General features: G+C 43.9%; 1 protein-coding gene and 1 non-coding gene across 4 annotated transcripts in view; one reads left to right on the top strand and one right to left on the bottom strand.

The window, feature by feature from the left end:
* The window catches only part of ITGA9 (integrin subunit alpha 9), a 376,700-nt gene that overhangs the window by 100,165 nt on the left and 250,675 nt on the right, over nt 1-25,860 (top strand). The window lies entirely within an intron of this gene.
* Nucleotides 23,199-23,261, bottom strand: LOC129461474 (U7 small nuclear RNA). The gene has a single exon (XR_008650563.1). It is a non-coding gene; the product is annotated as a U7 small nuclear RNA (small nuclear RNA).

The following is a 25,860-nucleotide window of genomic DNA, read 5'->3' as shown; positions in this document are numbered from 1 at the left end:
TTGAGCATTTAGTATGTGCTGGTTACTGTGAGTCACTACATGTGAGATAGTTACTGTTTTTATCCTCATCTTACTGTTTCAAAGACAAGGCATAGAAGAGTGAAGGAACTTGCTCATGACCTTATAGTCGATAAGTAGCAGAGGTAGGATTTAAACCCACAAATCTGGCTCCTAAGACTTGGGTTTAAACCACTGCATTGTAACACCCCTCATAAATATAAGCTAGAACTACTAGTAACTAGTACTTATTATATGCCAGATACTCTTCTACAGGCTTTACATGAAGAAAGAGAGGTTAAGTAACCTGACTCGGGCTATAAACTAGTGAGAGACTTCACTGCCTCTTCCTAATAGAGTCCTGGGACCTTCTCTGTGTTAAGCATATGGCCCCCAGAGGTGACAGCTTTTGGGGGTTTATATTCTAGAGCAGTGATGTGCGGCTAATGCTTAACAACAAGCTCTTGAAAAGAGGGGACATGACTTTTGTAGCGTTTTGCAAATTTCCCTGGTGTAAATATTCTCATCATGTCTGATTTCAAGCTACCAATGAGACATCACTGAATGTGGAGCTAGGAAAAGACACACTATAGCACACAGTTGTTTAGTATTTCCAATAGCTCTAAATATCTTGAAGAGCATAGATGATAGTAAAGTATGGTAAAATAATTAGGAAGTTATGAGTGTTGAGTATTTATTACATTTATCTTAATATAATTTACTTATTTTTAAGTTTATTCAATTTAACTTTTAATAATGGCTGTGTTTAACAACCCTGGCTTGTAAACTTTATGAAAATTTAACGCTTGGCTTTTGGAAACCCACTGCAGCAAGCTCCAGCACACAACTGAATAAGTTAAGGATTTTTTTGTTGTTATTGTTGTTTTTAATTTTAGATTCACAAGGTACAGGTGCTTGTTTGTTCCATGGGTATATCGCATACTAGTGAGTATTGGGCTTCTAACATGTTTGTTAATACGTTGGTCATATCACTGAAGTCATGCCTGATACACAGATGTTTGATTATCAGAGCCTTTTTTCTTTCTTGTTTCCTGTGGCTTTTTAAGTTGATGAATAATAGGAAAGTAAATTTGCGGGGTCAGTTAAACCACCAGACGACAGCTTTTATGTTTGTACATTGGTTCAGAGGTACTCTGTATTTTGACTGGATTTATTGGATAGTGTAATTGTTTCCATTTAAAATAATGGAAAAGATTTCATTTAAATTTATTGAGATCTTATTCTTCACCCTCATTCCATGCACATTTGGGATTCTGTTTGGCAGCCTCTCTGCACTCTGAAGATGCACGAATTGCTGACTGTTGGGCTTGCTTGGAGGGGACTGGGGGTTATTACCTCCCATAGGACTGTTTAAGCTCTGGAAATTTTCTTACCTCCTGCAATTGAATTTAGTCCTAATTAGTACAGAGTGAACTAGCTGTGAACAACCTTTGGTTTTCTTGCTTTGTGCCTTGATCATGTGAGACATAAGGGCTGGTCCTGCCCTTTTCTTATCCATTGCTTTAATCAGAAATAACATATCAAGGTGGCCCAAATTATGTCACTATTCTTTCCTTTGTCTTCTCCACCCGTTCCCAAGGCATCCATTCCTAAGGTCACTTGGAGAATTCTCTGTTCCAGTAAGTGGGATCCACATGGCTCAAGGAGCAACAGGCCTTGGAATCACTCTTTGAGTAGTAGCTGGTCCCTCAGTCTACCCCAAAGAGCTGCCTCGCCAGACCTCCCCACCTCCCGGCCATACACACTCCAGATTTGGAAGAAGCCGTTGCCATCTCTATCCTCCAACACAGATCTTTGGTATCCGAGACACATCCAGCTCCAAGTGACAGGCCCAAGAGGGCCTCTGAATGAAGACGGATGAGCCGTGTGGACACAGCCACACTATGTTCTCGTGAAGGCATAAGACCATGGGCCAACTTTCTGGGCATCCAGGGCTGGCTGCAGAGGCTGGAGTGAGTGGCTTTCAAGGCAAGACTGATAATGAAAGTCATGTGTTTGGGTGGGAATCACAAGCAGGGGAAGTAGAGGAGCCAGCTTCCCTTCGTGCTGTGCATCACAATAAGATACGACACAGATGCCAAAGGAGATCACTACAGCTGGATCTGGGTAAAGGTGGCAGTGACGCATCAGTGCGGAGAATTCCTGTTTTGAGGAAAGATTCGGAGCCAGCTAAGGTTTTCTGAGGGCCCATCATGTCTCAGACTGTCACACTTATTCCTCTGTCATGTGTGCTTAAGTCCGTTTTAGATGACCCCTTGTAAAGAAAGGAAGCCTGGCCCCTGAAGCCTCATTGCATGGGATAAGGGGACTAACATATTCTGTGGTTGTACCAGCAAATTATTATTTATTTCTTATTTTATAAAAGTATAGATTTTATTCATGCCTATATTGTTAGAGAAAAATCATTATTTTTAGTCAATGTATTAGTATTAATATCATGGCCTCTTCTCATTTTGGAAGGGGAATATTTTTAGACTCTTTAATGAGAGAGTCATTTTCTCAGTAAATATTTGATTGGTCTGAAGTTAAGTGGGTAGGCGTAAAAAATTATGGAAGTATTGGACTTGAGCAAACTTTTGACAAATAGCGCTCTCTTTGTCTCTTGGGCATATGCGTGTGTGCATGCATGTACTCCAGCTCTCTGTGTATGTTACACACACACACGTTTTTCGCATAAAACATTTTTATTTTGGGCCATGTGTGGTGGCTCATGCCTGTAATCCCAGCTCTTTGGGATGCTGAGGCAGGCAGACCATCTGAGGTTTGGAGTTCAAGACCAGCCTGGCCAACATGGTGAAACCCTGTTTCTACTAAAATTACAAAAATTAGCTAGGCATGGTGGTGGGTGCCTGTAATCCCAGCTACTCTGGAGGCTGAGACAGGAGAATTGTTTGAACCTGGTAGGCAGAGGTTACAGTGAGCCAAGATTGTGCCACTGCACTCCAGCCTAGGAGACTGAGCAAGACTCCATCTCAAATAAAAAAAAAATATTTATTTTGAAATAATAGCAGTCTTACAAAAAAGTCATTAGGATAGCACAAAGAAATACTGTAAATTCTTCACCTAGATTCCCTAAATGTCATTTGCTTTGTAATTTTCTATCTATTCGTACTTCTTACCTGTGTAAGAGTAAGTTGGAGACGTGATGCCCCCTTATCCCTAACATCAGGGATATTTCCTGAGAACAAGGACATTCTTTTACGTAACCATAGCACAATTATTGAAATAAGGAAATTAAGCGATACATTACTGTTAGCTTATCTGCAGAACTCACTCAGATATCACCAGTTATCTTCATGTCCTTGGTAGCAAAAGAAAATCCCGCACTGTTGCATTTGGCTGTCACGTCTCTTTAGTCTGGAACAGTCACTCAGCCTTGCTCCTTCATGTCCTTGACATTTTTGAAGAGTACAGGTCAGTTATTTTATAGAACGCCTCCCTGAGTTTGTCTGTTTCATCATGATTAGATTCAGGATGTCTATTTTTTGCAAGAATACCACAGAATACTTGTGTCTTATATATTTAAAAACATATACATCCAACATCACTGAAGGTATATATTTTTAACTCCTCCTTGAAAGTGGTTTTCCAAAGTTGGTTGCCATCCCCAAAAGGGAGCTTTTAGTCATTGAGAGAGGTGATTATGAAAGTACGACAGCTTGCTCACCACCTCTCTTCTCTGCTCCCAGGAGCACAGGCGAGTTTCAACTCTGGGGAAGGTGATCATTTGGGTCATTGATAGGGCGTTGAGTACCATGGTGTCTGCAGGGAGTTCCCAGTTGTTACTGCAGTTTGAGAAGAAAACATAGTATCTTTGGTCTTCACAGAGGTATCAGACAGGAATTCCACTCAGTTTCCCGGAATTGAGACCCCATGACAGGGGCTTAAGCACATCAAGATAATTTCTCTCTCTTCTAGAGGAAGAGAAGTAGCTGATGTTGGTTCAGTGACTTGAGGATGCAGTTCTCTGACCTTTCACTTATTCAGGAAATGTGCATTGCATACCTACTATGCCGTAGGCTGGAGGGCCGTCAGCTCTGCTGTGAACAGACGAGGATCCTTGTCCCCCTAGGAGTTTATATCCCAGTAGGGGGAGACAGACAATAGATATAATAAAGAAGAAAATTAAGGTGCATTAGAAGACGATGAGGCTATGGAAAAAAAGAAAGAAAATAGAGCCCAGTGAAGCGGGTTTGGGAGTGCAGGCATGGGGTTACGGGGGTCAGGGTGACCTCACTGAGGAGGTGTGATTTGAGCAAAGCCTGGAAGGAGGCTGGGGAGTTAGCACAGTGGGTTCCTAGAGGAGGTGCTGAGTGTCTGGTGTTTCTGAGTGTCTGAGTGTCTGGTGTGTCTGAGGAGGAGCAGGGAGGCCAGTGTGGGCGAAGAGGTCAGAGTGGCAGTGATGGTTGTGAGTGGGTCATCTTGGGCTTCCTAGGCCTTGGGAAGGATTCGCCTTTACTCAGAGTGAGATGGGAGCGTGCGAGGGATCTGAGCAGGGCCGTGACCTGGCCTGCCTTCCATTTTTACAGGCCCCTGCTGGCGGCTATGTTGGGAAGGCCTGTAGGAGGCGAGAGAGCAGCAGGAACAGGGTTAGGAGACTGTGAGAGTTATCCAGGGAAGAGGGTGGCTCCACTGGGGCCACAGTGGTGACATTGTGAGAAGTGGTCAAATTCTGCATACATTTTGAAGGCGGATCCTACAGTATTTCCTGAGGATTTGATTGTCTTTTGTGAGGGAATAAGATATCAAAGGTGACTCCAAGCTTTTCAGCCTGAGTACCTAAAAGGATGGAGTTGTCACTGGTGGTGTTTTCAACTGAAGGTGCAGGTGAGCAGGTTGAAAGGGGGAAGATCTGGAGTTTGTTTTTAGACACACTAGTAGATGTTTAAGTGTGTGTGCATATGTATGAGTCTTCAGTTTGAGTAGCAGTCTGAGTAAGAAGTATCAATTTGGGAGTCGCCAGCAGACAGATGGCATTTAATGCCAGGAGATTTGATGAGATCACTCAGGGTGTGAGGGGAGATAGAGAAGAGAGGGGGACCAAGGGCTGAGCTGTGGACACTCCAACACTAAGAGCATCTTTTCCTCCTACCCCTAAAATGGCTCTGGGGCTCCAGCCATTGTATGTGTTTTTCACGCAGGAAGAAGTGGAACATGCAAAGGGGCTCTTTGTAATCTCGTCTGAGGCACCTGTAAAGAGCCTCCAGTGACTTCTGCTTATAACGCGTTGACCATCCATATTTTAAAAGAGGTTGGAAGATGTCTCAGTACCAGCTAGACATCTTATAAATCCTATCACTATAGAGTTTTGCTCTCCAACAGAATTTTCTGTGATGAAGGAAATGTTCCGTATCAGCACCGTCCAATATGGTGGCCACTGACCACATATGACTGTGAGCACTTAAAATGTGGCTAGTGCCACTAAGGCATTGACTTTTTACTTTTCTATACTTTTAATTAATATAAATTCAAACTGAAGTAACACATGTGGCTAGTGGCTACCATGTTGGACGGTGCAGATATTGAAGTTTGATTTTTAAGAAGGAGAGGGACAGACACTGGACAGACAACTCACAGCTCCTGCCACAGTACAGCATGGAGCCTCCCAGGGCACTAGTCACACAGATCAAGCCACATAGCCAAATGGAAATACAAATAATAGATTGAGGTCACATTGACTGTTTCACGTTGTACTTAGACATACTGATTAAAACCTGAGTTGCAAGTGGGCCACGGAACATAATCTCTCCCTCTAGTGTTTTGGAACAATCACACACAAATGTTTATATCCACATACAGGCCCCATATACAGTGGGGGAAGCAGAATAGAAGAAGGTTGGATGGTTCACCTTGAGTGGGTCGTTCAAAGGATGTCACCATCTTGGATGTGATGTTTTCTGTTTTCAGTGGCATAGAACTAGATAAAAGGTGGCAGTGCAGAGGATGGAAGTGGTATTGCTCGATGGGAAAGGGAAGGCATTTTAGGTTTGAGACATATTACAGTATTGCCTTTTAGCACAGAAAAGCCCTTCTTCCTGATGCTCTTGCTAGTGCTGGGTGGAAAGATTCCCTTTCAACTCAACATGTGTGAAGCACATGAACTGAAGCGCTCTTCCTGCTTAGCATGGCAGGGGCTGGGCCGGGCTGGGGTGGTCCAGGTCTCGCTCTGATCAACCACATGGTCTCAGGCAAGTTGCTTCACCTTTACTGGTGAGCTTCAGTGTCCTCAGCTGAAATGGGGAGCAGAATACTGACTTCTTAGTAGGGGTCTGGTAAACATTGGGCCCCTTTTTTCCTTCTGCTCTACCCTGGAAATCTTTTCCTCTTTCTAACTGCCTCTGCATTTGGAAGGGGTCAAGACTCGTTTCATAGTTTTTTTGGGGATTAGAAAATGATTAGAAGCAGATGGTGAGAAGAAAATAGAAAGTACAGAGCAAATAAGAAATGTGGGAAGAGAAGAGGGCAAATGGTAAGGCAGCTCTCGGAACTGGCATGTTCTTTCTCCCTGGACCAGGGCAAGCCAGAGCCTCTCAGTCATCTTCACGGGCTGGTTGACAAGGACTCCTCACGTTAGCATGCACACGAAGCACCTGGGACCTTGTTCAATGCAGATCCTGATACAGCAGGTCTGAGGTGAATTTCTAGCAAGCTCCATGGTGACACTGGTGCTGCTGGTCCATAGACCACAAAGCAAGGAGCTCAAAGACACAGATACCAAAAGTTACAGGGGAAAAGGGACAAAGCCACCAGCTGGCAGTTGATGCAGGTATCAGAAGCAAGTGGGCCTCGGAGGGGCCAGATGCCTCTCTCCTCACACTGACTGTGAGAGCGAGTGCTCCTCATCAACAACGTGGGGCCAGGCTTGAGTCAGCAGCACTGACTTTATGTGACCTTGTGCAGCTCGCCAGCCCACGCTGATGTGTGTTAATGGAGGGGGTGCCCCTTATAGGAGGGTGTTGTGGGCTATAATTTCTTCTGCATTCTCTGCCTATTGCTTGAAGGACAGTGTTGTCAGCAGTCAACTGACTGAGCATGAATTTTCAGCAGTTTTTTAAAACTTCACTGCAGTGTTTTTGGACACAGCTATGTCGGAAATCTATTTCCCCTTCCCAGAGACCGGGAAGCTCTTGAAGTACAAGCTCTTATTAAGCAGAAAATTTTAAAGTGGTTTTCCTTCTCCTTTTCTTGGGTCTGCTTTCTTGGGGCAAACAGAATACGAGAAGCCAGCTTAGAAATTGCATGGGTCCTTCCTGCATTTTGTGAGAAAATGGTGGCCTCCTATATTCCTTCCCCGACAGGTTACTGTGGGCCACCAGCTTCCTTGGTGACTTCTGTTTTGCAGATGGGGAATTTGTTGATTGTAGTGAGTATGCTGTGTGTGGCAGAAAGGATTCTGTCATCTACAGAGAGTTAGGGAAGCTCCCAGGCTGAGGAAACCCACCCCTTCAAAGCAGCCATCCATAGGTAATCTGGGGGTCTTTTCACAAGACAGCCCTAGCCCCACTTCATGGGAGCTGGAACAATGGTGGGTCCAATGGTGGATGAATAGTTTATTCACATGCATCCCAGGAGATTTGTGTGAAGAGGGTGACAGAGAGTTGCTTCTTTTTAAAAAAATGTATTAAGGGCTATGTAAATAAAAAGAAGAAATTAAGTTGTAGCAATAACAATAATAGCTATCTTTTGTTGAGCATTTACTATGTGCTACATGTTTTACATGTACATGAAGTCCTTATAAAGAATACAATTACATATGATAATTAATATATGATTATATAGAGTAAATTGTATCAGAATTATATCTACATATATAAAAACAAAATAAAATCTCATTTTACCATTGAGGGATCTGAGATTTAGAGCATTTAATTTATTTAAGATCTCACAGCTGGTAAGCAGCCACCTCTTGGGTTTGAATCCCATCCAGCAACCAACTAGTTCTATGACTTTGAACGCAAAAGATGATGGCTCTTCTCGTTATTATTACCTAGTTAGTCTGAGAAAGAGAAAACGCCGTTCTGGATGGCCCGTTTCTGGGTGGATTGGTGCTAGGTTTCTCCTGTTCTTGGGCGAGGTTGCACTTTTCAGCTGCTTCTGTGCACGTGTGTCCGTGCTCTGTGGTGGGAGGAAAGCTCAGTGTGGGTCAGTGAGTCCAGGGCAGTCAGGAGTCCTGGGGACTGGAGGTTCTCTGTGCTTCTGTTTGATCTTCCCTGCCTGTCTGTGGCCTCTGCAGTTTAAACAATGACTGTCACTTAACCCTCTTCTGAAGAGCTTGAAGTCTGGTCCATGCATTCAGCCCACTAGCGTGTGTCGAGTGTCTGTTGGGTACATAGCTCTGCGTCTGGTGGAGGGGAAACAAAGATTAAAAAGACTGGGCCCTGTCCTCCAACAGCTCAGGTTATTTCACGCCTGCATTCGGGGCACTGTCTTACTTGGCCTAGTCCCATACTTGTCCCTCCCACCCCTTGCTTCTCTATTTTCAATTCACTTCTGTTTGTACACACATCAGTGATACAGTGTCCTATGTACAGGTGTGCCTGGGACAGTCCTGGTTTATGCCTGTTGTCCCAGCATAATCATTAATAGTTCTCTATTTCACTGTCAAGTGTTCCGACTTGGATGGCACCCTATTTATTGAGTGCTCATTGTGTGCCAGACACTGTGCTGGGCCCCGGGAAGATGGAGACTCGTAAGCCATAACCGTTGCCTTCCAGGAGCTGGTCTGCTGGGGCATCAGTTCTGAATACCATGACTTGGCAAGTGAAGCATTCCTATGCCTTCCAGACTCCTTCCTTTGGCTCTACCTGTGTGAAACGTACTCCGTTTCCAGAGCCAGCTGCCAGAATTTTTCCCCTGGGCTGACTTCCCACCACCCTGATCTGCAATTCCTCTCTGCTAACCCTCCTCTCACCCTTCTCCCCAGGGTGGGCTGTGGGCCTTCTGGTTCTGAGCTCCCTCACATCTGAGCTGCCTTAGCACCTTCTTTCCACCTGTATTTATGTTACTTGGATATTTGCATTTTATCTTCTGTACCGGAGCATAGGTTATTTTAAAGCAGGGAGCTTATGGCATTCAACACTGTCACCCTGGGCGTAGGACCCCCAAAACACTTTATTTATCAAATAAATGATGGAGTAGGTTCCAGCGTTGTTTCTTCCTTGCTGTCCATTTCTAAGGATGAGTAAAGAGTTAATGTATTGAACTTGAAAGGAAAGATTTTTTCCATCTTGTAATAAATCGAACTTTTCTGAATCTGGAAAAGTGATGGATGAGACTGAGCACACACACACACACACACACACACACACACACACACACACCATAACCATTTTGAGGTCATTTAATAAGGAATTGCTTTCTGGATAATCTCGCTCCTTGGGTATAAATCTAATGTGAAAGGGCAGGGGTCAGATATTTACCCCAAAGGGTTGGTGTGAGGATAAAATGAGGCATTGCTTGTAAAGTGCTAAGCTCAGCCCACTGAAAAATATGCAAATGCATCGGAAGAGTCCTCTGTAAATCCACTGAGCTGGAATTTCCAGACAGGTGTCCTTGCTGCCTCTTGTTAGCCTTTTGTGAGTTAATTGTTTAATAACAAAGACCTGCCAGATGGTAATTTTGGAGACTCAGATACACTCTGTTGCACGTGCCTGTCCAGCTTACTTAAAATATGTCAGAAAGAATGAGGGAATGACTCAAACAATTTCAGGAAATGGTTCAAGGCTGTGTAACCTTTAAGGAAAACCACACGGAGCCATTACTTTGTGTTGAAAGGCAGCTCCCTGGCTCCCTTGGAGGCCTGGTGGCAAGCAGTGAGACACTTCATTTAGGTGAAGGGGGGCCCCAAGTCAGTGGTGCCTCCCTTCCTTCTGCCCAGAATTGAGGTGTTGTCCCTACAGTGGAAACTCAAGAGCAGCACTGTCTGATAGAAATATAATGTGGTCACATCTGTAATTGTAAATTTCCTTTTTTTTAAATTATACTTTAAGTTCTAGGGTACATGTGCACAACGTGCAGGTTTGTTACATAGGTATGCATGTGCCATATTGCTTTGCTGCAGCCATCAACTCATCATTTACATTAGGTATTTCTCCTAATGCTATCCCTCCCCCAGCCCCCCACCCCACAACAGGCCCTGGTGTGTGATGTTCCCTGCCCTGTGTCCAGGTGATGTCATTGTTCAAGTCCCACCTATGAATGAGAACATGCGGTGTTTGGTTTTCTGTCCTTGTGATAGTTTGCTGAGAATGATGGTTTCCAGCTTCATCCATGTCCCTGCAAAGGACATGAACTCATCCTTTTTTATGGCTGCATAGTATTCCATAGTGTATATATGCCACATTTTCTTAATCCAGTCTATCATTGATGGGCATTTGGGTTGGTTCCAAGTCTTTGCTATTGTGAAGAGTACTGCAATAAACATACATGTGCATGTGTCTTTATAGTAGCATGATTTATAATCCTTTGGGTATATACCCAGTAATGGGATGGCTGGGTCAAATGGTAATTCTAGTTCTAGGTCCTTGAGGAATCACCACACTGTCTTCCACAATGGTTGAACAAATTTACACTCCCACCAACAGTGTAAAAGCATTCCTATTTCTCCACATCCTCTCCAGCATCTGTTGTTTCCTGACTCTTTAATGATCACCATTCTAACTGGCATGAGATGGTATCTCATTGTGGTTTTGATTTGCATTTCTCTGATGACCAGTGATGATGAGCATTTTTTTTCTAATAGCCACATTGAAAAAGTTAAACAGGTAAAACTAATTTCAATAACATGTATCAGCTTGCTAGAGCTGCCATAATGAAGACCACAGACTTGTGGTTTATATGAACAGAAATGTATTTGCCCACAGTTCTGGAGGTTGGAAGTCCAGGATCAGGTGTCCACAGGTTTGGTTTCTCCTGAGGCCTCTCTTCTTGGCTTGTAGATGACTGCTTTTTCCCTGTGTCCCCGCATGGTCTGTCCTCTGTACTCATATCTCTGGGGTTTCTGTGTGTCCACATTTCCTCCTATTCTAAGGACTCCGGTCAGACTGGATTAGGGCACACCCTGAGGGCCTCACTTTAATTTAATCAACCCCTTTAAAGGCCCAGTCTCCAAATACGGCCCCATTCTGAGGTACTGGGAGTTAGGACTTTAACACAGAATTTTGGGGGAACACAGTTCAGCCCATAAAAATGTCTATTATTTAGTCCAATATGGCCAAAATGTTATTATTTCAACATAAAATCAATAAAATGTTAATGAAATATTTGCCTTCTTTTCTGTACTAGGGCTTTGAAGTCTGGTATGACTATTAGCCCTATTTTATGTTCTCATTAGGCACACGTGGGTAGTGGTGACCGTATCAGACGGTGCAGGTCTAGTGTCAAACCTCCTAATCTCTTGGGAGACCTTGGGATTGTCGTAAGGAGGCCTGAGTAAATTCATAAAACATACGCAGTTCCTGAATCAACTAATAAGTAAAAGTATACCTTGTATCACCTGAGGTTCTGGTAAATATTTTCATATTATAAAGGTTGCTTTCACACTTAGAAAAGTTAAGAAGCATGGTTCTGACTTTCCCAAACTGGGGTTTCTAGAGCCCAAGCTCCATTAGCATGGTGATGACGGCGTGCAAAATCTTTCCAGCATTTCAGAAAGCCTAGTGGGGTCACAGGGGTTGCCATCCAGCTGCTGACAAGGTCAGCATCATTGCTTTCAGCTGGCGTTTTAGTACAGTTTTTCTGGTGACCTTGTGCTGATCAAACTTTCCGCGTGGCTTTTTATGACACTGTAAGAATTACTGGGGTCATGCCTGGAGAGGCGGTCCACAGTTCACCCACAGGCTCGAGTACAAGCCTTCCAGGGACTCATTTCTCAGCCCTGTTATTATTCTCAGGGCTTTGGAGGGTGCAGACGTAGATAGTAAGTAAGCACTATTGTGCTTCCTGTGTTGAAGTCAGGGAATAAGAATTTCCTTTGTGCCACAAATAATGCTCCCCACCTGTATAGAATGCCTGGGAAATGCAACACTGGCCATCCTTCAGCTCCTCTGCCTACAGCTGTTCTGCTGGTGGGTCTCCTCCTATTCTCAGAGCAGAGAGCCATGAATGGGGCACTGGGGGCCATGACAGGCGTCCCTTAGCTCTGGCCTTCTGGTTGTGGGCGGGCTCTGCTGTGTCCGGCAGCCCATCCAGCACTGGATGGCATCAGCAACCTGAAAGCCCTTTCTTACGCTGAACCAGAGTCTACCTCCATGTAATCACACACTCCCCTCCTATTTCTGCCCTGGAGCACCTACAGATGTCTGTCTGTCTGTCTCCTATCCCCACTGCCTACTTTCTCCAAACTCAGCATCCTGAGCTCCTTTGGGTTACTAGTTCATTTTGGAACTTATTCCACTATTGAATTATCCATATTCTTTGGTTTTATACCTTTATTCCTCTTTAGTTGACCTTTTAGATACTTTTCTAACCATGCCCCCTCCCCCCTGCCCTGAAAGATCAGGGAAAATAAGAAGAAATTCAAACCCTTGTTTTGTTCCTCATCAGCAACAGTGGTAGGGAAGATGCCCACGGCACGGAGGTTCAGTGGTTGTTTTCATTCCTTCCTGTTAGCCAGTTTCCTCAAATTAGTCAGTATAATCCTACCTCTTGGAGCGATAGCTGGCTAGATTCTTCTGCCATTTTGGCAGTTATATATTGGTCTGGATTTAAAAGTGATGTTTATTCCATAGCTCTCCTGAATCTGACATTTGTTCCTCTTTCATCCTGTACTTCCCTGGGCATGATACCCTTCTTACCATCAGCTGTGTTGGAGAAATGTTAGCATGTGGCAGATGTATCCTTGCTTGTTTAATTAATGAGGCAAACAGTCCAGAAACTTAGGTTACAACCAAGGTAGTCTGGCAAGAAATATACATGAATTCAAAGAGGTTTTGGATAATTTTATTAATGATAAAGCCATAAAGAACTCAAAAAGTATTTTAAGATGCTTGGCATCGGGAACTGTCTCATTTGTCTCCATATCCCCAGCACCACGCAGAGTAATTGACATTGACTAATTGCCCAATAAATGTTCACTGAATATTAGGAGAAGCTGGAGTATTTCCAAAATGAACATATGCTCAAGATATTCTACTAGAAGTTTACAACGTTATCTTTTACATTTAGATTAGTGATCCATTTTGAGTTAATTTTTGTGTGTTGTCCAGGATAGTTTCAAACAGTTGTGAAAAACAATTCTGTTTGTTGGTTATCATGAGTAGACTAATACCTGTCAGATCATATAACCCGATAGTCAGCTGTAAACACTTGGTCACATGAGATTGCCTATCTACATTTTAAATTTGGCTTCAGAGGGAGCAGCCAGCAACTCCCCTCAACCCCCTAAATTTTGGATTGTCCTAATGAAATCTTGGACTGAAGCAGTACATTTTTAACCAGACTTCCTCAGGAGATTTGGTTCGGCTGGCACTCAGCCCACACTTTGCTTAACTCTGAGCAAAGGTGTCCATGGGTGGATAATCCCACCTCCCCATTCTGGATGTGCCAGCACTTTTCCTACTCATCCCCAGTTATGGAATGTTTAAATTCTTTCTCATTTTCTCCTGTCCCTACCATGCTGCAGTGAGCATCTTGGGGCACCTAACTATTAATTCTGGAGGACAGATTCCAGCCGTGGCTTTGCTGAGTCAATGTTACAGCCATTTATGTCCCCTCAGATGTTGGGTTGGTCCTGGGTGCTGCCCTGTAACTCCATCACACCCATCTGAAGTCCTGCCTGGTAGGCAGCAGACACTGGGTGTGGCTTGGTTTCTCATACCTTTTTATTTCAGTCCCTGGTGTTTTTGTCATCCTGCGTGGCAGCAGCAATGCTCCAGCTGATCATTTTTATGGGACAGTCCTTCCTTGATGAGACCCAGATCCCTGTTTAAATCACTTGACAACATAAAGAATATTATTCTTCATACCAGCATTTCCCAAAGCATTTTTTCAAAGGATAGTAACAACTTTTATGTCAAAAAACAAAACAAAATTCTGAGTTCAAACTAATTTTGGAACATAATTGAATTTAACGCAGGCTTTTTATTGCAGGACTTCATGGAGCTTTAGAAGCCCAGGCACACAAGGAGGATGCACTGTTTGGCATTTCCTAAATGTACTTGACCACAGAACACCTTTTTTCTCCTGAGGTTTAGGAAATGGTGCTATGATATAGATTAGTTTTCTATGAATAATTTGGCTTTATGCCTTCGTATACCTTTTCTCTCTACTCATGTAGAAACTCTTCTTTAGCTTCACATTTTAATAATGGAAGAACTTCGTGATGTTTCATATCTAGAGATTTTTCTCTAGGTCCTTCTCATCGATAAGACCTGTTTCAAGATATGGCAAGCCCTAGTTCTGATCTCTGGGGTCCTCACCATTTATAGACTTCCATTAATCCTGTGGTGACTTAATTGTTTCGTTATATTTTTAGTGGCCTCCTACACTATGGAAGACTTTCTGAAAGCCCATATCTCATGCTAAATTTAGCTGGATTTTTAACAGCCTTGATTGATTGCTGGTCTTAATGGAAGGAAATGTGATCCTTTCTCTTCCTCCCTTGTCATTAAATTATTACTAATCTATGACCAGAGGAAGCAGCCACTGCATACGTGGGTGTACTTTTAAAAATTGTGATACATCATCAAGATGGATATACTTGCCCCTTTAATTCAACAGGCATCTGTTGAATGCCTGTGCATGCAAACATCATGCTGGGCTGGGCCCTGGGGCTTACCCTGAAGAGCTTTGGAGCCCAGAGCAGAACTCCCAGCCAGGCTCATCCACCACTGCAGCCACAACCATCCCTACCTGGAGAAAGGGTCTAAAAGAAGCCCAAGGGATTAACAGACATTCTGAAACACCAACCCTTAGGAAAGGAGTAGAAATGGGAGTTGGGATTCCAAGCATAGGTGAGGTTAAAGGATTTGAACAAAATGGGCCTGATCTTGGGCTTCTGAAGTCCTGTATAATGTAACTGCCGACCTGAGCGCCTGTGGCTCTCCTGTAGTGAGGGAGGACCCAACCGGAGTATGACTTCCACCTCTGCATGGCCAGCCTGGTGACGTGAAGCGCATTTCTTACGTCAGGTTCCCAGTTTCCTCTTCTGTAAAATGGAGGCAGCATGGGATTGTAATGAGGATTAATGGAGATCATTTACCTGAAACGCCCCAGAGGGTGCTTAGCAAATACTTTATGCTTCTTGTGGGTCCATTACTTTCCCTTGCCTGTTTTTTTAGGGACCCTGGAGTGTTACCTTGGCTTCTGATTAAAAGCTAGGTTGGCAGATGCAAGCTCACATGCCTCCTATAGTGTTGTCCTAGGCTGGGGTGGTGTTAGTGGTCAGGCAAATAATTGATCACTCTGTGTTCTCAAGACAAGCAATGGGTAAGAAGACAAGGCCACGGAGGTCAAAGATACAGAAAGATAATTGCCACATATGCTATGCAGCCAATGCCCCTACATCATGTGATTGTAGAGTGGTTCTTACACTAGGTGGCATAGAATCACCTGAAGGGCTTGTTTAAACAGATCATGGGTGATGGGTACAGCATTTCAGGTGGGGAAGATGAAAAGTTCTGGAGGTGGATGGTGGTGGTGGTTGTAGAATAACGAAAATGTACTTAATGCCATAGAACTGGACACTTGAAAATGGTGAAAGTGATACATCTTATATTGCTCTCCCTGCCCCCTCACAAATATATTGCTAGGTTCACTCCTTGTAGATTCTGATTCTGTATCTCTGAGGTGGACCTTAAGAATCTGCATTTGTGACATTCCCAGGTGATGCTGCTGGTCTAGGGACCACAGTGTGGAACCCTTGCTGACTGGGTTGGGAGTGACATTGGGAACTGTTTAGCCAGAAATACTGGGGACCCTTGAGTGGTAATGGAATTGGTTATATGTTTTAGTATGATAGTTCTTATAGATGATAAAGACCTCAGAAAAATCTCACTATGTCCATGCCCAAGAGTTCCACCATGAGTACATGCCTTGAGGGCAGTGACCCTGGCTCCTATTGTCTCTGTCTCTCTATATCTATAACTTTTAATCTGGAAATAGTTTAAGGCTCACAAAAAGTTATAACTCATAAGGAGCTCTAACTCATTAAAAGTCAAAATAGTACAATAGTCCCCCCTTATCCATTGGGAATACATTCTAAGACCCCTAGTAGATGTCTGAAACTGTGGGTAGTCCTGAACCCTTTATCTACTGTTTTTTCAATCTGATAACTGAGACAGCTACTAAGAGACTAATGGGTAGTAGTGTAACAGCATGGATATGTTGGACAAAGGTATGATTCCCATCCTGGGCAGTATGGCATGAGATTTCATCACACTACTCAGAATAGCATGCAGTTTAAAACTTGTGAGGATGAGGGGAACTACTCTATGGAAAGATTCAGGTACCCTTTACCTGGCTTTTCCCAATGATAACATCTTATATATACATAGTACATTATCAAAAGTAGGAAACTGTTATTGATTTAATACTATACATTCCTTTAAAAGAGTGCTCAGCTCAGGATTAGGAATCTGTTTTTCAACTACCATTAGCCCCACTTTGGCAAGGCCAGATGGGATAAGTGCTGGGGCTCCTATGGTGGGTGTGCTGCAGTCTTCAGCAGAGCTTGGCTACAGAGGAGAAAGGTCTAAACTGGACTGATTCATATGGTCATTGCCTGTGGTTTGTGGCTGATCATCTTGTTCTTTGGAATTGACTGTCTCATGAAATAGTGAGTTTCTTGTCACCAGAGAGATTTAAGCAAGAGCCATGGAATCCCTGTCCCCAGCACTGAGAGGGAACATGAACCATGTATTCCCTGAATGTCTTATTCCTTAAAAATCCTGTGATTCTATCAATTGTTTTGTTAGAGTTTGTGGCTGACATTGATTACACTATGAGTCATGTGACATTCCATGTTGATGTAGTTGCCAAAATGCTCACCTTCCTGAGCTCTGCTATCATTAGTTTGAGAGAGGAGCTGAGCCACAGAAAAGGGGCTGGAGTCTGCTAGATTAATGAAGATTTGGGATGTGTAGTCTGTTTTCACACTGCTGATAAAGACATACCCGAGATTGGGTAAATTATATAAAGAACAAGAGGTTTAATGAACGCACAGTTCCACATGACTGGGGAAGCCTTGCAATCATAGCAGAAAGCGAAAGGCACATCTTACATGGATGGTGGCAGGCAAAGAGAGAGAACTTGTGCAGGGGAACTCCTCTTTATAAAACCATCAGATCTCATGAGACTTACTCACTATCACGAGAACTGCATGGGAAAGACCCATCCCCATGATTCAACTACCTCCCACTGGGTCCCTCCCATGACAGTGAGAATTGTGGTAGCTACAATTTAAGATGAGATTTGGGTGGGGACACAGCCAAGCCATATCATTCCTCCCTGGCCCCTTCCAAATATCATCTCATCACATTCCAAAACCAATCATGCCTTCCCAACAGTCCCCCAAAGTCTTAACTCATTTCAGCATTAACTCAAAAGTCCACAGTCCAAAGTCTCATATGAGACAAGGCAAGTCCCTTCCACCTATAAGCTTTTAAAATTAAAAGCAAGTTAGTTACTTCCTAGATACAATGGGGGTACAGGCATTAGGTAAATACACTCATTCCAAATGGGAAAAATTGGTCAAAACTAAAGGCTAAATGCCCCAAGCAAGGCCAAAACCCAGCGGGGAAGTCAAATCTTAAAGCTTCAAAATGATCTCCTTTTACTTCATGTCTCACATCCGGGTCATGCTGATGCAAAAGATAGGCTCCCATGGACTTGGGCAGCTCTGCCCCTGTGGCTTTGCAGGGTATAGCACCCCACCTGGCTGCTTTCACTGGCTGGCATTGAGTGTCTGTGGCTTTTCCAGGTTCATGGCACAAGCTGTTGGTGGATCTACTATTCTAGGGTCTGGAGGACGGGGGCCGTCTTCTCACAGCTCCACTAGGCAGTGCCCCAGCAGGAATTCTGTGTGGAGGCTCTGACCCCACATTTCCCTTCCACACTGTCCTAGCAGAGGTTCTTTAAGAGGGTGCCTGTGAGGGCCCCACCCCTGCAGCAGATTTCTACCTGGGCATCCAGGCATTTCCATGCATCCTCTGAAATCTAGGCAGAGGTTCCCAAACCTTAATTCTTGACTTTGTGTAAGCTGCCAAGGCTTGGGGCTTGTACCCTCTGAAGCAACAGCCCAAGCTGTACCTTGGCCCCTTTTAGCCATGGCCGGAGTGGCTGGGACACAGTGCACCAAGTCCCTAGGCTGCACGGAGCAGGAGGACTCCAGGCCTGGCCCATGAAACCATTTTTTCCTCCTAGGCCTTCAGGCCTGTGATAGGAGGGGCTGCCATGAAGACTTCTGACATCCCCTGGAGACATTTTCCCTATTGTCATGGCGATTAACATTTGGCTCCTCAGTACTTATGCAAATTTTTGCAGCCAGCTTGAATTTCTCTTCACAAAATGAGTTTTTCTTTTCTATTGCATTGTCAGGCCACAAATTTTCCGAACTTTAATATTCTGTTTTCCTTTTAAAACTGAATGAATTTAACAGCACCCAAGTCACATCTTGAATGCTTTGCTGCTTAGAAATTTCTTCCACCAGATACCCTAAGTCATCTCCCTCAAGTTCAAAGTTCCACAAACCTCTAGAGCAGGGGCAAAATGCCTCCAGTCTCTTTGCTAAAACAGCAAGAATCACCTTTACTCCAGTTCCCAACAAATTCCTCATCTCCCTCTGAGACCACCTCAGCCTAGATTTCATTGTCCCTATCATTATCAGCATTTTGGTCAAAGCCATTCAACAAGTCTCTAGGAAGTTCCAAACTTTCTCACATTTCCTGTCTTCTTCTGAGCCCTCCAAACTGTTCCAACCTCTGCCTGTTACCCAATTTCAAAGTCGTTTCCACATTTTCAGATATCTTTACAGCAATACAGCAATACCCCCCGCCCCCGGTACCAATTTACTGTATTAGTCCGTTTTCACACTGCTGAGAAAGACAGCAATACCCCACTCCTGGTACCAATTTACTGTATTAGTCCATTTTTACACTGCTGATAAAGACACTGAGACTGGGTAAATTATAGAGAAAAAGAGGTTTAATGGACTCACAGTTCATGTGGCTGGGGAGGCCTCACAATCATGGTAGAAAGCAAAGACATGTCTTACATGGATGGCAGGAGGCAAGAGAGAGAACTTGTGCTGGGGAACTTCTCATTATAAAACCATTAGATCACATGAGACTTATTCACTCTCATGAGGACAGCACAGGAAAGACCTGTCCCCATGATTCAGTTACCTCCCACTGGGTCCCTCCCATGATAGTGAGAATTGTGGAAGCTACAATTCAAGATGAGATTTGGGTGGGGACACAGCCAAACCATATCATGGGGGTAGAGTTGAGGGAAGGAGAGAACATTCCAGGGATAGGAAATAGCACATGCAAAGGTCCTGTGGCATGGCCTTTATATGTAAAGGAGATATTGATAAACCTTGGTATGAAAGACTATAGGTCTCCGGGTGCAAAGTAATGGCTGAGCATGAAGCTGAGTTAGACTTGGCCACTAGTTTACTTTGCTGTTGACAGAATGTTGGTACAGATTGAGCATCCTTAATCTGAAAATCTGAAATCTGAAATGTCCCCAAATCTGAAACTTTTTGAGTGCTGACATGACACCACAAGTGGAAATTCTACACCTTACCTCGTATGATGAGTCACAGTCAAAACTTTTATTTCATGCCCCAAATTATTTCAAATATTGTATAAAATTACCTTTACAGGCCATGTGTAGAAGGTGTATGTAAACATAAATGAATATGAAGTTTAGCCTTGTGTCCCATCCTCAAAATATCTCTTTATTATATGGAGATATTTCAAAATCTGAAAAAATCCAAAATCTGAAAGACTTCTGGTGCCTCACATTTCAATTAAGGGATATGCAACGTGTACTTCTGCAGCTGCCTTGAGAATGCATATCATTGAATAATGTTAGTGGGAGGTTTTAAACTATCTGAAGATCACACAACTGTGAGAGCCCAGCTCCCCTGAAATGGGTAGGGTTGGTGAGTGATTTTGCTATGCACCAAAGCAGCTGCCTTGATCCTTCAGAGCCCTGGCATTTCTGCCCGGGGTTTGGCCACCCCTGGCCTTGGCTGACTTCTCATGGATGCAGCAAAAACCCAGTAGCCTGCACCTCTCAAGTGGTTGGCAGCTTTTGCTGGACAGCTTTAGAGTCCTGTGGGTTATTCTGGTTGTTGCTATTCTTAAATATTGAGCGTCCAAAAGATTCATGAACTGTATCTCAGCTGGGTGGGACCCTTTGGGACAGGAGTAGGGGAATAATGCCGTCGTTAATTGCAAAGAGGGGTTTGGGGACCAGGTTGTCTTATAGGTTTATTCCGAACAACAGATAGGCTTGATATTGCTGGAAGTGGATAGATTTGGGTTGCCTGTGTCTAGCAGGTGGCTTCCTTTTCCAGTATGTTGCCCACTGGTCTCATCTATCAGACTCACTTGAGAGTATTTCATTATTCATCTAATAAAGGAGTATGTGAGATTCCCAGAGGAGGAGGATCTACTTCTGTACTTGACCTGGGTGAGGACCACTGGGAACATTTGCACCTTTCACCATTGCAAACTTTGACATGTGAGAGTTTCCAGAAACACAGAGATTCTTATTTTAATCCTTTTTCTTTTTAACTGCAGAAGGGAAATAATAATGGGATAGAATAACTGCAGGGAGTAGAGAGATGAGAAAACATTAGAAAAAATAGTACAGAAGTAGAGCTGGATGAGAATCCAAGTTATGAGAACCTACTGATGAGAGGCATACAGAAATAAAAAGCCCAAATTCAGTGATCTAAATCAGGGCTCAGATGAGGCTGTTTGTATTGCACGGTGGGAATATATCCAGAAACAGTGGGCCTTTTGTAAATTAAGCCTGCCATTCTCCAATTGCTTAAGACAGTGAGGCCCATCAGGCCAGAAACATATGACCCACTTTTTCTGAGAAGGAACTTTCCCTTTAGGAGTGGTAATTTTGAAGAAAAGAACAAACCCAGTGGATAGTCCCTTATGGGAGGCATCTCAGCAGAGGCCCTTTTTGGGGGCAGGAGGGATTGCATAGCAATACTGCATGCCCGGAGTTGTTGTTCCCAGGCTAGGGTCCAACTCAGGGCAGGGAGATCTACTGGAGGCAGTGTATCACACACTAGTTGTCCAAGAGATGGAGAGAGAGTGCAAAATCTGAGCTGTGCTTATGGGAAGCCCAGAGTCTCACAAAACTACACCTGTGCTGCCCATGGTTTATGTTTAATGAATAAAATGATGATTAAGATAAGACAACTGGACAAAAAGGCTGGGCCTTCTTGGGTGGGTATTGAGTGGGAAGTGATTCAAGTGGCCAGACATTCTGTCTGGACATTAGCTGGAAGTGGGGCTGGACAAGATGTACTAGAGCCCTCTTGTGGTCCCATCATTCAGGCCTGTGGCTTTCATTTGAGACCAGTGGTTCTTAAACTTTTGCAGGGATCAGAATCACCTGGAAGACTTGCTAAAGCACAAATTGCTGGGCCCCACCCCAGCGTTTCTGATTCAGTGGGTCTGGGGTTGGGGCTAGGAGTGCATTTCAAAGCACTTTCTGGAGATATTGATGCTGCTGGTCCTGGGACCACGCTCTGAGATATAGTAATCTAGACCACGAAGGAGGTCTGGATCCTGGGGAGGGAATCTGCTTTCTGCTTTCCTAGGCACTAGGAAGGCAAGGAGATACTTGGGGCTGGAAGGTGGCAGGGGAGCATGGAAGGGAGGAGTCCTTGTCCATCATGTCTCACCATCTGAAGAGCTGTCATCCTTTATTCATCCTGCCTTTCTGCTTGCCCTCAGTCTCAGAAATTCCAAAAGACAGCTTATGACCCTGCATTTTTGGTTAAAGAAAGGAGGGAACTGAACTGTTTGCTCTATGAATTCTGGGCTAGTGGGGATCATGGGGATTTCGTAAATTATTTTAGTAGCCCGTTGAGTTTTGTCTCAAGATTTCAGCAGAATCCAAGCCATGAGACATGGACCATTAACATTCAGCTGCCACCTCCTGGATCCTGCCCTGTAAACATGCTTAGGCGTCTCTGAGGATGGACACATGTCATTCACACACCAAGTGTGTTAGAGATGGCAGAAAACATTGTTTTTTTCCTGTGTTCTGGTGAAAGTCTTTTCTGTCTTTCCCTTTGTTTCTTCGAGGGAGCTTGAGTGGCAGGATTATTATTAACAGTACCTTTTAAGTTCCCAACAATTAGATAGGAAATGAACCAAATGGGGGTTCACATTTTACCCTCAAGAAAATGACCGCAAGAAAGCCTTACTGTGGAGTGGTTAAGAGCATGGCCTGGCTTTGGAATGCTTGGATTGGGAATCCTTGTTTTGTCACATCATCCCTGTGTGATCCTAAGCCAGTGATGTGACCTCCCTGCACTTCAGTTTCCTCACCTATAAAGTTGGGATAATACTACAACTTATTTAGTAGGATTGCTGTAAGGACCAAATAAGATAATATAGCTTATGCAGTTAGAATTGGACCTGTCACTTACAGATAGAAGGCAATACATTTTAGTTCTTACTACAAGACTGAGACATCCAAAGACGTCTCATACTGTAATGGGTGATATTTGTGTATATGCTTTTTAAGGACTACAATCCTTAGTTTTCCTACCTACTCAAGGTTGTGTTTTGTAGATGCTAACAGTGTACATTCTAGAGAAAATCAGCTGGAGGGAGGAACATGGTACAGTTCTAGAATTCTTTAAGCCTCATTTAATTTTTTACCTGTTACTGCTTTCATCATCACCTCTCACTCTCATTTTCCAATAAGCCTGAAAAGCATGATGGAGTCATAAATCATGTCTGTAAAATGAAGATGTATAGACTTTGATAAGATCTCACATGTGATGTTAATAACAATACCTTACATACCTGGCCTCACACTTCACTTAAACTGTCCCATTTAATCCCTGCAGTGGTCTCATTAGCTTCTGTTAGTCTCATTTTACAGTTTATACAGTGGAGACTTCAGAGAAGAACCTGGCCCAGGCTCCACAGGCGGTTAATGACAGAGCTGGGATTTTTTTTTTGTGGAGGGACAGGGGAGACTTTTCTGGTAAAGACCAGAAAACCTGCTAGACAAATTCTAAAAGAGCCATAACATTCAGAGCTGGGATTTTAACTTCATCTGCTGCTTCAGGGACCACCTTGTTCCCAGTGTGTTTAAACACCTGGCTCGTTTTTCACTTTGGGTTCTCATTCAGATTTGTGATTCTGTTTACTGAGACACGATGTCCCAGTTACTCTACCTCTGTAACAAATGACTCCAAAACTTGGGGCTATGAAATAATCATTTTATTTTGCTCATAGATTCTGTGGGTTATTCAGACTCAGTGTTCCATGACATTCGGGGCCTCAGCAGGGGAGATTCAACCACAGGAGCTAGAGTCCCCTGGGGTGTCTTTGCCCACGTGTCCCACAGGTGCATGGTTAGGACAGGGACCTCAGATGGGCTGTCATCCAGAACACCTACGTATGGCCTCTCAATGTGGTCTTTCTGCCTGGGCTGACTTGGGTTTCCTCAGAGCATGGCAACTTGATTCCTAGTGAGATTTCCGAGAGAGTGCGGTTGCCTGGCACTTCTGTGATCTAGCAATAGCTTCAAGGAAGGAAATGTATTTTTACATTGAAAGAAGAGAATATGAGCCATGTGTGCCAGGTACGGGGAGCCACCTGTGAAGATCCTGAGTAGAGGCTTAGGTCAGTGTGGACACAGTGGCAGGAGTGGACAAGGACAAGGGATGCCGGGCCGTGCATTCACCCCACAAATATTTCATCTGTCTCTGAGCTAGGCAGAATGAGCAGGGCACCAATCTAGTGGCTCTTCTAGATAATCACTTCACATGGGAATCCTAGGACTCCATATTATATTCTTATCCTGTTGAAAATTTGACCTTTTAAAGATTTATTTATATTTAGCTCAGGCCTTGAAAATTCCATATACTATCTAAAAAGGGAAAAGTTCATCCCAGTCGATGTCCTGTCTTGCTTATGTTTAAGTCAGATAGAAAGAAAAAAATCCACACCAGGAGAAGATTGGTTGTAAAAGTTTATTTTACATTTAGGTGAAGTTTATTTTTGGTCCTGATATTCTTCATAGGGTAGATATTTCTTTTAAGACTGTTAATAGTGTATTTCCTTTTTATTTGCCCCTCCCCACCAAAATAAACCCTCTTTTATTTTTGAATCAGCTTCATATCTTCAGAACGTCCAACTTTAAATAATGGTTGGAGAAGCTCCAGGTTAAGTAGAGAGTAAAATCCTATTGCTTTCTGACCTTTGGGTTAGGATCAAGTGTGGTGTAATAAAATATCAGTCCCAAGAGTCACCTTTGCTGATTTTTTTCCTATTATTCTTTCCTGTTATTCCATATTCATGCAGGTCTTGCAGCCAAGGATTGTTACATTAAGATCCAATCTGAAATTAAAACTTATGGTTTTAACCAGTAAGCTATAAAGCTGTTGAACTCCCACTGGGATGTGGTTACCTTTTCCTAAACTTCCTGCCTTGTCTCCTTTTAGCCCCACAGTTGATTTCTCATTGAGCCTTTGGAAAGTTCCTTGCTGTTTCACAGCCATTTCCCATCACAGTGGGGAATATTGACTATGCAAATCACTTAAGGTCACAGCAGCCGCAGCTGTGTTCCTTCTTTGCAGAAGGGGGGTTTCTTTGGGTGGGGCTGTGCTCAGCCCTTCCGGATGGTGAAGGTCTGAGGTCACACTGGGAGAGCAGGTCCATATCGGGATTGCGGCTCCAGCAGGATCAGAGTGACTTCATCCAGACTTCTGGACCTGGAACTCATTCTCAGAACCTTCCAGAAGACCCTGCCCTGGAATTGCTTTCAAGGGTCTTTTTCATCTGTGTACAGAGTGTATTTCCTTGGAGGCAGCTTTGCTGAAGTCCCCTTGAGTCAAGGGTAATAGGGTGGGCGCAGCTATACACAGTTGCATTTCAGTGTTTGATGATAAAATGATGTCCGTTGGTGAGCATCTTGGTGGTGAGGAAGTTTACATGACCACAGATGCTTCTTACCCCAAGGTACCTGTGCCCTGTGCTGCTGGTGCCACTCATCCTAGGGCATTCCTGCTTGGTAGTAGCAGATTCTAGATTGTCCTGTTTGCTGGTTTGGGGGCTTCAGAGTGCTGCAAGGAGGAGGAGTCCCAGATCACCAGTTGACCTTCAGCGGGCATTTAACAGCATATTCCACCAGGCCCTCACCTACTAGTGTTTTGTTCAGGCTGCTGTGTAACTTTGGCTTTCTCTGCTGTCTCCTATTTAAGGGCAAATAAAGGTAGTGAGAGTCACAAAAATAACATCAATGATGGCAACTAGTGTTTACTGAGTGCTGACTGTACCCAGGCACCATTCTAACCTCTTTACCCAAGTTGTCTCTGCTAGTCCTCACCACAGCCCTGTGAAGTGTGTGCTGTCATATACCCACGAAGAAACTGAGGCCAAGAAAGGAAAGCAGCTCTGCCCAAGGTGTTATAAGCAGAGAGCACTGAGACAGAACCCAAGCCCAATTTGTGTTGACTGGGGAATCAGTACTCAATACTCTTAGTCTTTGGCTGTTTTGTTTAGTGCCAAGGTCGTCCTGGTAGAAGGGAGACAGTGACCCAGGTGAAAAAGGATGGCTACAGATGCATGGCTGCATGGCTGTGCATCATCCACCCTGGAGTATCTGCTTGCCAAAAATGGGGCTACC

Source organism: Symphalangus syndactylus, chromosome 1 (assembly GCF_028878055.3).
Source record: "Symphalangus syndactylus isolate Jambi chromosome 1, NHGRI_mSymSyn1-v2.1_pri, whole genome shotgun sequence".
Classification (NCBI taxonomy): Eukaryota; Metazoa; Chordata; class Mammalia; order Primates; family Hylobatidae; genus Symphalangus; species Symphalangus syndactylus.
This window is presented reverse-complemented; position numbering and strand designations above follow the sequence as displayed.